The sequence below is a fragment of the Eutrigla gurnardus genome (assembly GCF_963514095.1).
Source record: "Eutrigla gurnardus genome assembly, chromosome: 6".
Classification (NCBI taxonomy): domain Eukaryota; kingdom Metazoa; phylum Chordata; class Actinopteri; order Perciformes; family Triglidae; genus Eutrigla; species Eutrigla gurnardus.
Window position 1 is genome coordinate 5,440,128 of NC_139920.1, and position 9,258 is coordinate 5,449,385.

The window sequence follows — 9,258 nt, forward strand, 5'->3', positions numbered from 1 at the left end:
TGAACAATAAAGTAGAGGATTGCGTAAAATATTCAGTCATGCAGATCGTTTTCATATCCTGTATGAAAATAACATCTTACTGATATTTAATACAGAGATAAATATCTGCACAGAATGTCAGAGCCATCCATCCATCCAGCAGTTGTTGTGGTATTTCAGTCTGAATTAGCATGGTTGTCATCCGTAGAGCCTCCCTCTGGTCATCATCATCTGTTACAGACATAGTTGATTACTGCTGGGCTCTGCAATTAAGAAGTGATAGGTTGTGTAACAAGAGGCCACGCCCCTTCCAGTGGAGCACCATGGGACTTTAGTTAGAAAAAAATATGTATGGCAGTCATTGGCATGAGACAGATCATTTTATATCCCGTATAAATTGATGCATCAATTTAAAATATGATTTATTTTGTCGAACTTATAAGGCTGTGAAAATACATAATAATAAGATGACACACCCAAAAGTCTCATAAGAGTGTGTTCGGTACCAGGATGTAACATTACTCTCACTAACAACAGCTCTGGAACATCACACAGTACTTCTGTTCGTTACCTGTCTATTTGAAAGGGGAAAAAAAGAAAATGAGGATTTTTGTCATCACACAACAGAACCATGTGGTTATTAGCCAAACTGAAAATGAAACATTTACTCTGAGCAGAGAAACAATGGAAAATCATGTGACACAATTGTGTTGTGATCTGTGTGATATTCACAGCGACTCTGTGTGTCCGAACACTGTGTTTCTCCCTCCATTCTCCTTCCTGGGAAGACGAACTAGACTCAATTAAGATCACATCAGCCGTTCAAAGATCGGCTCAGAGGAAATGCATTGGACTCACTGACCCTTAAATCAATCATGGCATCCAGTGAGTCACTGAGGACACCACCAAGGATTTAAGAAATGCAGCTGTCACAATGGAAGAGGACATTTTTTAAGAGTTGCAACTCCATCCATCAACAGTCTCAAAATGGAGGTCATCTTGTGCTTCAGCTTTGCTTGTGACCTGGTGAATTATAAAATGTGCTACTTATGCATTATATATATAAAAAAAACATTGATCAACTCTAAATTATGTTCATATTTACCATGAGCCATGATTACATCACATGAAATGTACCTGACCTATGTGAGATGTCCTGCCCTGATTGGTCGAAGCAAGACATGTTAAACCCTGATGATGATGATGATGATGATGATGATGATGATGATGATGATGATGATGATGATGATGATGATGATCTAAAAATCAGAATATAGGAATAGTTTTTGCTAAAATATAGATTCCCCGGATAGTTTGTTAATATGTCCACAGGACTTTGTGGAAGTCTGGCTGCTCTGTGCTGAGGAAACATTTAAAAAACACTGCAGGTACTGTCTGATTATCCTTGTGTCTGAAAAAGTGCATTTTAGTGCCTCAAATAGGTGCACCTTTGTAAAGCTGGTTCTCAAGGTGTGGGTGGAGATATTTTGATGGAGGGGGGTGTAATGAACCAGTATGTGCCATAGGAAGGGAAGTCAAACCTGAATTTGTTGAGTTATATGTTTTCGGATTTATGCAGCCCACAATAAACTGGCTTGGTTGTCTTATTTATAGTTTGAGGGTCAACTGTATATTAGAAGTGGACGTAGTCATCATGACGTCACCTGTTGGTTTGTGGACGATGGTTTTGAAGCCTCGATTTTGGCATTTTGTCCGTCACCACCTAGATTTTTTCTGTTGCCATCTTGGATTTTTGCAACCAGTGAAGGAGGTGACCATATTTGGACTGTAGAGGAGTGACGGGTGGATCTGATGAACACAAGCAGCAGAGCAGCACCCTTACTAGATCTGGATCCAACTGGATTCTGGTGTGAAGCTGCTAACAAAGTTAGCCTCATCATTCAAGGTCAACTTTACAGCTAAGTGTTAAAGTCTTCTTAGTAGCTAACTGCATTGTTAGCGACCTGTCAATCAGCAGGTAGCCCCGCCCCTAAAGCAAGGGGGAAGTTTCTCATAGAGTTCTATACAATCAGAGAGGAGTCGCTGCCTGGTGGCCAGCAGAGAGAATGCAAGTTTAAGGCACTCCAGCATGGCTTCACTTTTGTTGCCGCCTGGTTGGTAGGCATTCCAGATACACAAATGCATGTCAACAAGCACTGAAAAATAGTTTTTCGTGATACGTCCCCTTTAAGGGATAATCCATGACAAGTTTGTCGTGGAGTTTCTCAGTAATCCCATCACTCACTCAAACCCAGTCCTAGCAGGTTCAACATGGAGACAAGTCCCGCAGTCTGTTGGGTTTAAAGGACAATATAGTCCTGTACAACGATACAAGTATATCTTTCCATGCTTTTCTGCATAAAACGACAAGTCTGATATAAATATAGTTAATTACCTACCCATGTGCTGAAACAATCACATTCAGACAGTGCTGCTGAGCAACAAGGGGAAAACAAAAAAGTCAAAAGAAATAAACCAGCATGACTCAGTCAAGAACAAAGACTGTATAGTCACTTATGGAATAACTGGCAAGGAGGACTCACATGCAAGACAGAATGTTAATGAGAAAAGTTCTTAACTGAGCAAGAGATCAGTACAGGGAGTCAGATGATCAACAAACAGGGAGTAGTGGGCAAAGGGAAGTTCCAGGCAAAACCAGGACTAGGTTAGTTCATATATCACTACATACCAGTGGGGGTATGTGTTGATGAATTATCATTAATGTACACAACTATCTGTGTGTTGAATATCTGACACAGCAGCACAGCTTTTTTTGTAGAGAGGACAACGTGAGAGTGAACAGAGGGAGAGAGAGGGGGACGGCATGCAGAAAGGGTGAGAGTGGAAGGGGGAGAGGGGCAGCTGGTCGGATTGGAACCCGGAGCCGCTGCATTGAGGACATCAGGACTGTTTGCACTTCATGACTTCACACTTTTGATCACTTTGACTGAGATAAATAGGAAGGAATCCTGTCCAGGGTTTATAGTGGGTTTGATTCATGTTTGTCCTCTGTGACTCCCTCTAGTGGATCGACCTCCAGAGTCTTGCCTCGTTTTGTGAGTACAGACCCTATGTGTGCTACTGCAGAAGTTTGGTAACATTCCATGCATTAGGTAATTTACCAGATATACCCTCTGTACCATAGCGCTAGTACTAAGCTATTCGGCTGATAGCGGCTATCTTGACCAATGCTGACCATCGCTAAAAATGCTTCCGAAGGGGTATTTGGCTGGATGTCTTGGTGGAAATGACCTCGGGTGCATTTTACTCCGAACCATCACTTTAAGCCAGCATGGCGGCCTCACAGGCTGGCAGGGTGGCATGGTTGCAGGGCGGCAGTGCGGCAGGGCGGCAGGGTGGGAGGCTGGGAGGGTGGCATGGTGGCAGGGTGGGACATGACTGTAGCAGAGACCTTTGACCCAGACCGAGAGAGTCCGAGAGTATGGTAAACCATCTCTAAACCAGACTCAAATTATTATGTGTGGCCTTTCCTCCACTCTTGATTTGAATGAAAAAATTAATTTCATAGACTGACTTGACCTTTCATGTTCCTCTCATTATTCAGTCTGTTATATAGTGTGTTAGCTGTTATATACTTACGCATAGTTTGCTCTAACCGGTCAGGAGTGATGTAAATATCTGTCTGGCCAACACATTCTCACTAACTCATCACATACTGACATACAGATGCTTCAGCTAACACACTGCCACTGTGTATTCAAATAAAAGCCAGCAACCACTGAGCAAAATGTTAAACAAAAACAAAAAAGGTTTAAAGGGGAGGTCCCGGGCTTGCCTTGTAAATGGAAGGCAGCATACAGATTATTATTTTGGGTGAAAAAATTGACACAAATGACTAAACTGAGAAAAGAAAATATCTCCATTTATCAAAGAAATGTCCCCCCTCTACCTACCAAGCTATGTGTGATAAAGAGAGACGTGAGGGCGACTGAAAAGGAAAAGAGGGAGATAGAAAGTGGAACAGAGCATCCTCTCTATTCCTGTTAATCAGCAGGGATTGTGACAGCAGCAGAGGACCCAATAACAAAGCATCTCAGTCCGTGCAGCTCGGGCTTATCTGGCTGCCTGATGAAAATTACCCCTCATACCGGACTCATATACTTTAATCAGATATAACCCGAGCCAGACAAATGCTCCACTCCTCCACTTGTCCATTGTCCATATCCTCCAACCCTCCTCCCTCCATCCTGGAGGCAGAATTAAGCTCTCGTGTCACTCATTGCTCTTCATCTTGCAGTCGGTGTGGATGGAGATTCATTTTCTCCCTCCCTAAAAGCATCAAGGTCACGCTCACCCCCTCTCATGTCAGACCCTGATCCTCAGAAGCCCTTTGGTGAGCCGAGGCTCAGGACGTGGATTCACTTTCAGTCCACATACACCGTGATCCTCGTCCTCAACCCTTTGCCCTTTTCCATGAAATGAAAGTCTTAAATCTCTGTGGGTCTGTTTCTTTCTTTTTTAATCACTACGTCTACACGTGGCTACGATTTCATTAACACCAAAACATGGAAAAATAAAACCTTAATGAGAAATACTCCTGTCCTTTAATAGCAGTTGTATGAAATAATTTGGGATTGATTTACTTCTTGATGAGTCTTGTACTATGGAGACAAACGCAGGTAGTTCATGTAAAGTGAGACAGTGAGACAGTGTGCTCATGGCTGAGGCCTGCAGCTGCTCAGAGGAGATTCATCTGATCATAAAAACTCATAAGTCGATGAAATCTAAGGAGCAAACGGATAAAACAATGGAAGTTCTTTGAACTGAAGTTCATTCACTGAGTTGGCAGCAAATGAGTCGGTTGTCAAATGAACCCTTTTCCTGTCGTGGTTGGCCCCAGTAGCCGGAAATACAAAACGAATCGAACCGGGACCCTCTCGCTGTGAGGAGATAGTGCTACCGACACCACCGTGCAGCCCATAATACAAATCTAAACATGTTATTCACAGACTTGAAATGAATCATTTAAATGAATCCAGCATCTGGAGTATTCCTTTAAAAAAGCAGCCGTGTGGTCGTGAGGGGGCTATCTGTGTCCTCGTGTTGGGAGCACGTCAGTCTTCATCTCCTGCAGATAAATAGGACACTGGGATATATTGATTTTCCACCAATGAAATTAAACTGGCTTGATGTATCTTTTAAGCCTTCTATCAAATCCTCAGCATCCTCTTCAAACTGAGGTACATTTTTCTCAGAACTTGTGATTACAGCAAAGCCTGCTCTGTAATTTGAGAAGCGAAATGCACAAGCACACCAAAATAACTGTTGAATAAAGCATTTTAATGAATTTTTATGTGTTTGGTTTTGTATTGAGTTTTGTTTTATTGTAGTTCAGCATCAAGGTTTGTCCAAGTCACCTCCGTCTGTCTGTCTGTCTGTCTGTCTGTTTGCACGTCTACTGCAAAGAGGAAACAAAAAGAAAATCTACAGTACCTTTCCCCCGGTTCTCATCCTGGTTGGAAGAGTTTATTTGCTATCTATAACTCTGGGCTATAACTGTTAGATAGACTGGTTACATCATGTCCTGTCCAGGCAATGGGCCAACGAAGGCACCCTAATCAATGTTAATTAATGTCGTGCTAATTTCACATAAAAATAATATTTTACAAATGAAAATAATTTCACCACAAAAAATACATGTCAACTTATATTACGCAGTTACAGTCCATTTCTACGTTTGATACTGGGTCTGCAAGTTTGCAAGTTGCTTCCTGTGAGTTTGTGAACCAGTGTATTTGTGAGGTAATGTTGTCCAACTCCTACCGCAGGGATCTGCAGAATTCAATTCTGTAAAGTTAAGGTGCAGTTAGACAGGTGCACCAGCAGGTGGTGATCGTGTGGTGGTTGCGAGAAGAAGGCACATTTCAAAATAAAGGCGAGCGAGCGACTGTTCGCCACACTGATGTCTCACAAATCACAAATACACACGTACAAATGATTGCACCTCACAGTTTATTCTACAGATCCGTGGTGGTAAACGTTGGACAAAATTATTAAGTAGAGTCATTTTCTCATAGACTTCTATACAATCAGAGAGGAGTGGCCCCCTGGTGGCTAGCAGAGAGAATGACAGTTTAAAGCACTTCGGATTTAGCTTCACTTCTCAACAACATTTCACTGATACATTCAGTATTAACATGCAGTTTATTCTCAACATTTCCTCATTATGTTGACAGAAAATATGCTCCCCACCTTCAAAAAGTATTTGCTGGTGCAAATTATTGGCATATAAGTCGTTGCATTGAAATGATGAGCTGACAGTCAGGACGAGGCTGGGATGTTCCTTCTCTTTACAAACCTGAGTGAAATCCATGAATGAATACAACATTTCCATAATCATCCAGACCTATATTCTGATTTACATTCTGAAGTGTTTCCATAGTGACATTGCGTATGTGTGTCTCGTGGCGGCACGTGTCGGGTATGAACAGCTACGGGTGACAGAAAATCCGGATTTAGCTGTCATGATCATTATCCTCTGATATGACAAGCAGCGACTATTCCCATTAATCAATGGAGGAGATCCCCTTTCAAAAGGAGATTAATTTAAAAATGGACATTTCTGTGTGTATTATCATTTCAATATTTCAAATGGAAAAAGGAATGAGCATGAATTTAGGGGGTGAATTAATATTTTGAGACAAAAGCTCTGTTTAGTGGATTGTTTTATCTGGCAGAGCGAGGTCACAACGCCTTTTGTGTTTTCTGCTTTCTTCAGCCTTAGTTAAGGTATTTCAGTGTTCACTACAGTCTTGTCCCTCTGTCCTACTTTTACTTTCCTGCCAGCTGCTCTGTATTTGGGAAAGACGAACTCCCTGTTCACCTTTGACCTTTAGTATCGCTCCGAACACCTTCAACCTCACGGCAGCTGCAGCGACTGCACACTGAGGGATCAGATGAAAAGTACCAACAGGATGACCATAACGGAGTCTGAGGCTATTTTATGTTCCACTTATTAAAAATGTATCTGCCATGTGATATGAATCCAACAATGAGTTAATTCAATACACATCGTAGTAATTAAGAGTAATTACTCTGCATGCTTTAATCTAAGGAGCCAGGATGGTTAGAAGGATATCAAATGAATGACAACTGGATCATGTCCAGTACAAAAGCAAATTTTACATTAGTTGTATGACTCTAGCACATAATGAACTGCTTATTTAACCTTTTATTACATGAAGCTGTCCCGTTGTCATCAGCGCCTTTTCCAGACAGGAATCGTCAGCTTTGGGATGCAAAGAAATCAGTTCTTTCTGAGGCCCTTTGTATCAGAAAATCTGTTCCAACCAAAAATAAATGACTTAATTATCACAGCAAAGTGTATTCATGTGTCCACTAGCTCAGTCACCACTGGGACTTTAAGGTAACACAGTTATTTGTACCATAAACTCAGTCTCGCCTTGTGAAACTAATTATGAAAATGGTGCAACACATAAATCGTTTCCTAGTTGATATGAAGGGCAATAACGAATGACATACAATACAGGTCAAAGGTTTTACCTCAAACTGAAGGGAAAAAATCGACCATGGCACACAGGCTCCAGACCGTCGACTCCTGTACCTTTTTTATTGCGCTGTGCGCACATGCACTATAGGGGCCCTAGTTTCGTAGACCAGGCGCAGTCAGCTTGAGTGGGTTAGGGTTAGGGTTAGTGGGTGAGTGGGAGACGAGGAGGAGACGAGGCGTGGACTGGGATTAATACAGCCGATTCAGATCTTCACCAATCAAATGAGCTCCTCTCCTCTCCTTTAATGGGTTAGGGGAGGTTCAGTGTAAGATCCGTCATTTGACAACCCGATGACAGAAGTAGCGCCGCCGCTGCCACCACGCGCATCACGCGCTGTGCGCGCGTATCATAATAATAACAATGCCCATATTATAAAAAACAGTCCGAGAGGCTGAGTTTCCGTTACGCGAGCCATCCGCCTTTGATCTGACGTCAGATGTGACGGGACAATCTATATAGATATAAATTCACGTGTTGATTCAATTAATTGCATTAAATAGTGTTTGTTGTGATTATTTATTGCATTTAAATGTGCCTGGAACTGTGGAAACCTGCCTGTGAGGTCTCGGTGACGTGTACGCACTGCGCGCCGTCAGCCAAACTTCCACTCTGCCAGCTGTGATTCGCATTGAATGAATGGACTTTATTTACGCCTTGCGCCTTGCGCTGAGAGTAGACCAGAGGCCTGTACTACTAAGCGGGATTTGGGCTTAGCGAGGTAAGTTGAGCGTTAACCCTGGGTTTTCCGTCCTACGACGCTGGTTCACTTCTTACCGGGGTAAATCGCCATGGTTACTTACGCTGTGGAGCTAACCTGCTCCGGAGCAGGTTATGTTCCTGATAAGAGATCAACGTGGAGAAACACACCGCCGACTGACCAATCAGCTGTCTTGGTGCGCCGACATAAAAAAAAAGAAGCTTGGTGGATCGTGAGAGGGTCTGGTAGGAGAACTATAGAGTGTACGGAGACCGGCAAAACCCTTTTTCTGTCCCTGACGATGTTTTATATGAGAGATACAGATTCTCATCAGAGGGAAAGACTTTTCTGTGTCAGCGTACAGCCTACTTACCACTTTGAATCATGTTTTTATATTTATTCGATTTGCTCCCAAGTCCGTTTTACACCGCCGGGATTGCAGCTGAAAGAATGAGGCTGATATTGTCATAAACCACGTTATAAGAATACATCCAAGCAACAAATTCATAATTTTAAAGTTATATGTTTGGCCTTTTATTGCTGAAGGACATCATAAGCGTTAAAGGGACGAGAGAAAGAGCGACGACATGATTTAAAAGACAGCCGCAGGGCGGATTCGAACCTGGACCGCTGTAAGGAGCCTCGTAACACGGGTCGGTAACTCTACCACTAAGCTATCAGCGAAGTTACCGTTGGAGTTAAATCAGTCTGATCTACTAGTGTGCTTATGATGGGGCAGTCATATTATAGTACTAATACTATTAATACGACTTCCGCATCCACACAGTCGGCGAGTTTTTGCCAGCTGTCCTTCCTGCATTTGGCAGATGACACTGTTGCCTTTTGCCTGTATTATATGTTTAACTTCTTCGTATTTCTGTAAGATTATGGTTCGCTCCTCGTACGTGAAATACGCCGCTCCGCTGCCGTAGACTGATCCATGTTGGTGATTGATTAAATGCTGCAAACGCCGCCTCTTTCATGTGCACGCGCTGATAGCTCGATTGGAAAACCCTGGGTTGAGTTAACGAGTTGATAACCAGCTTCGTG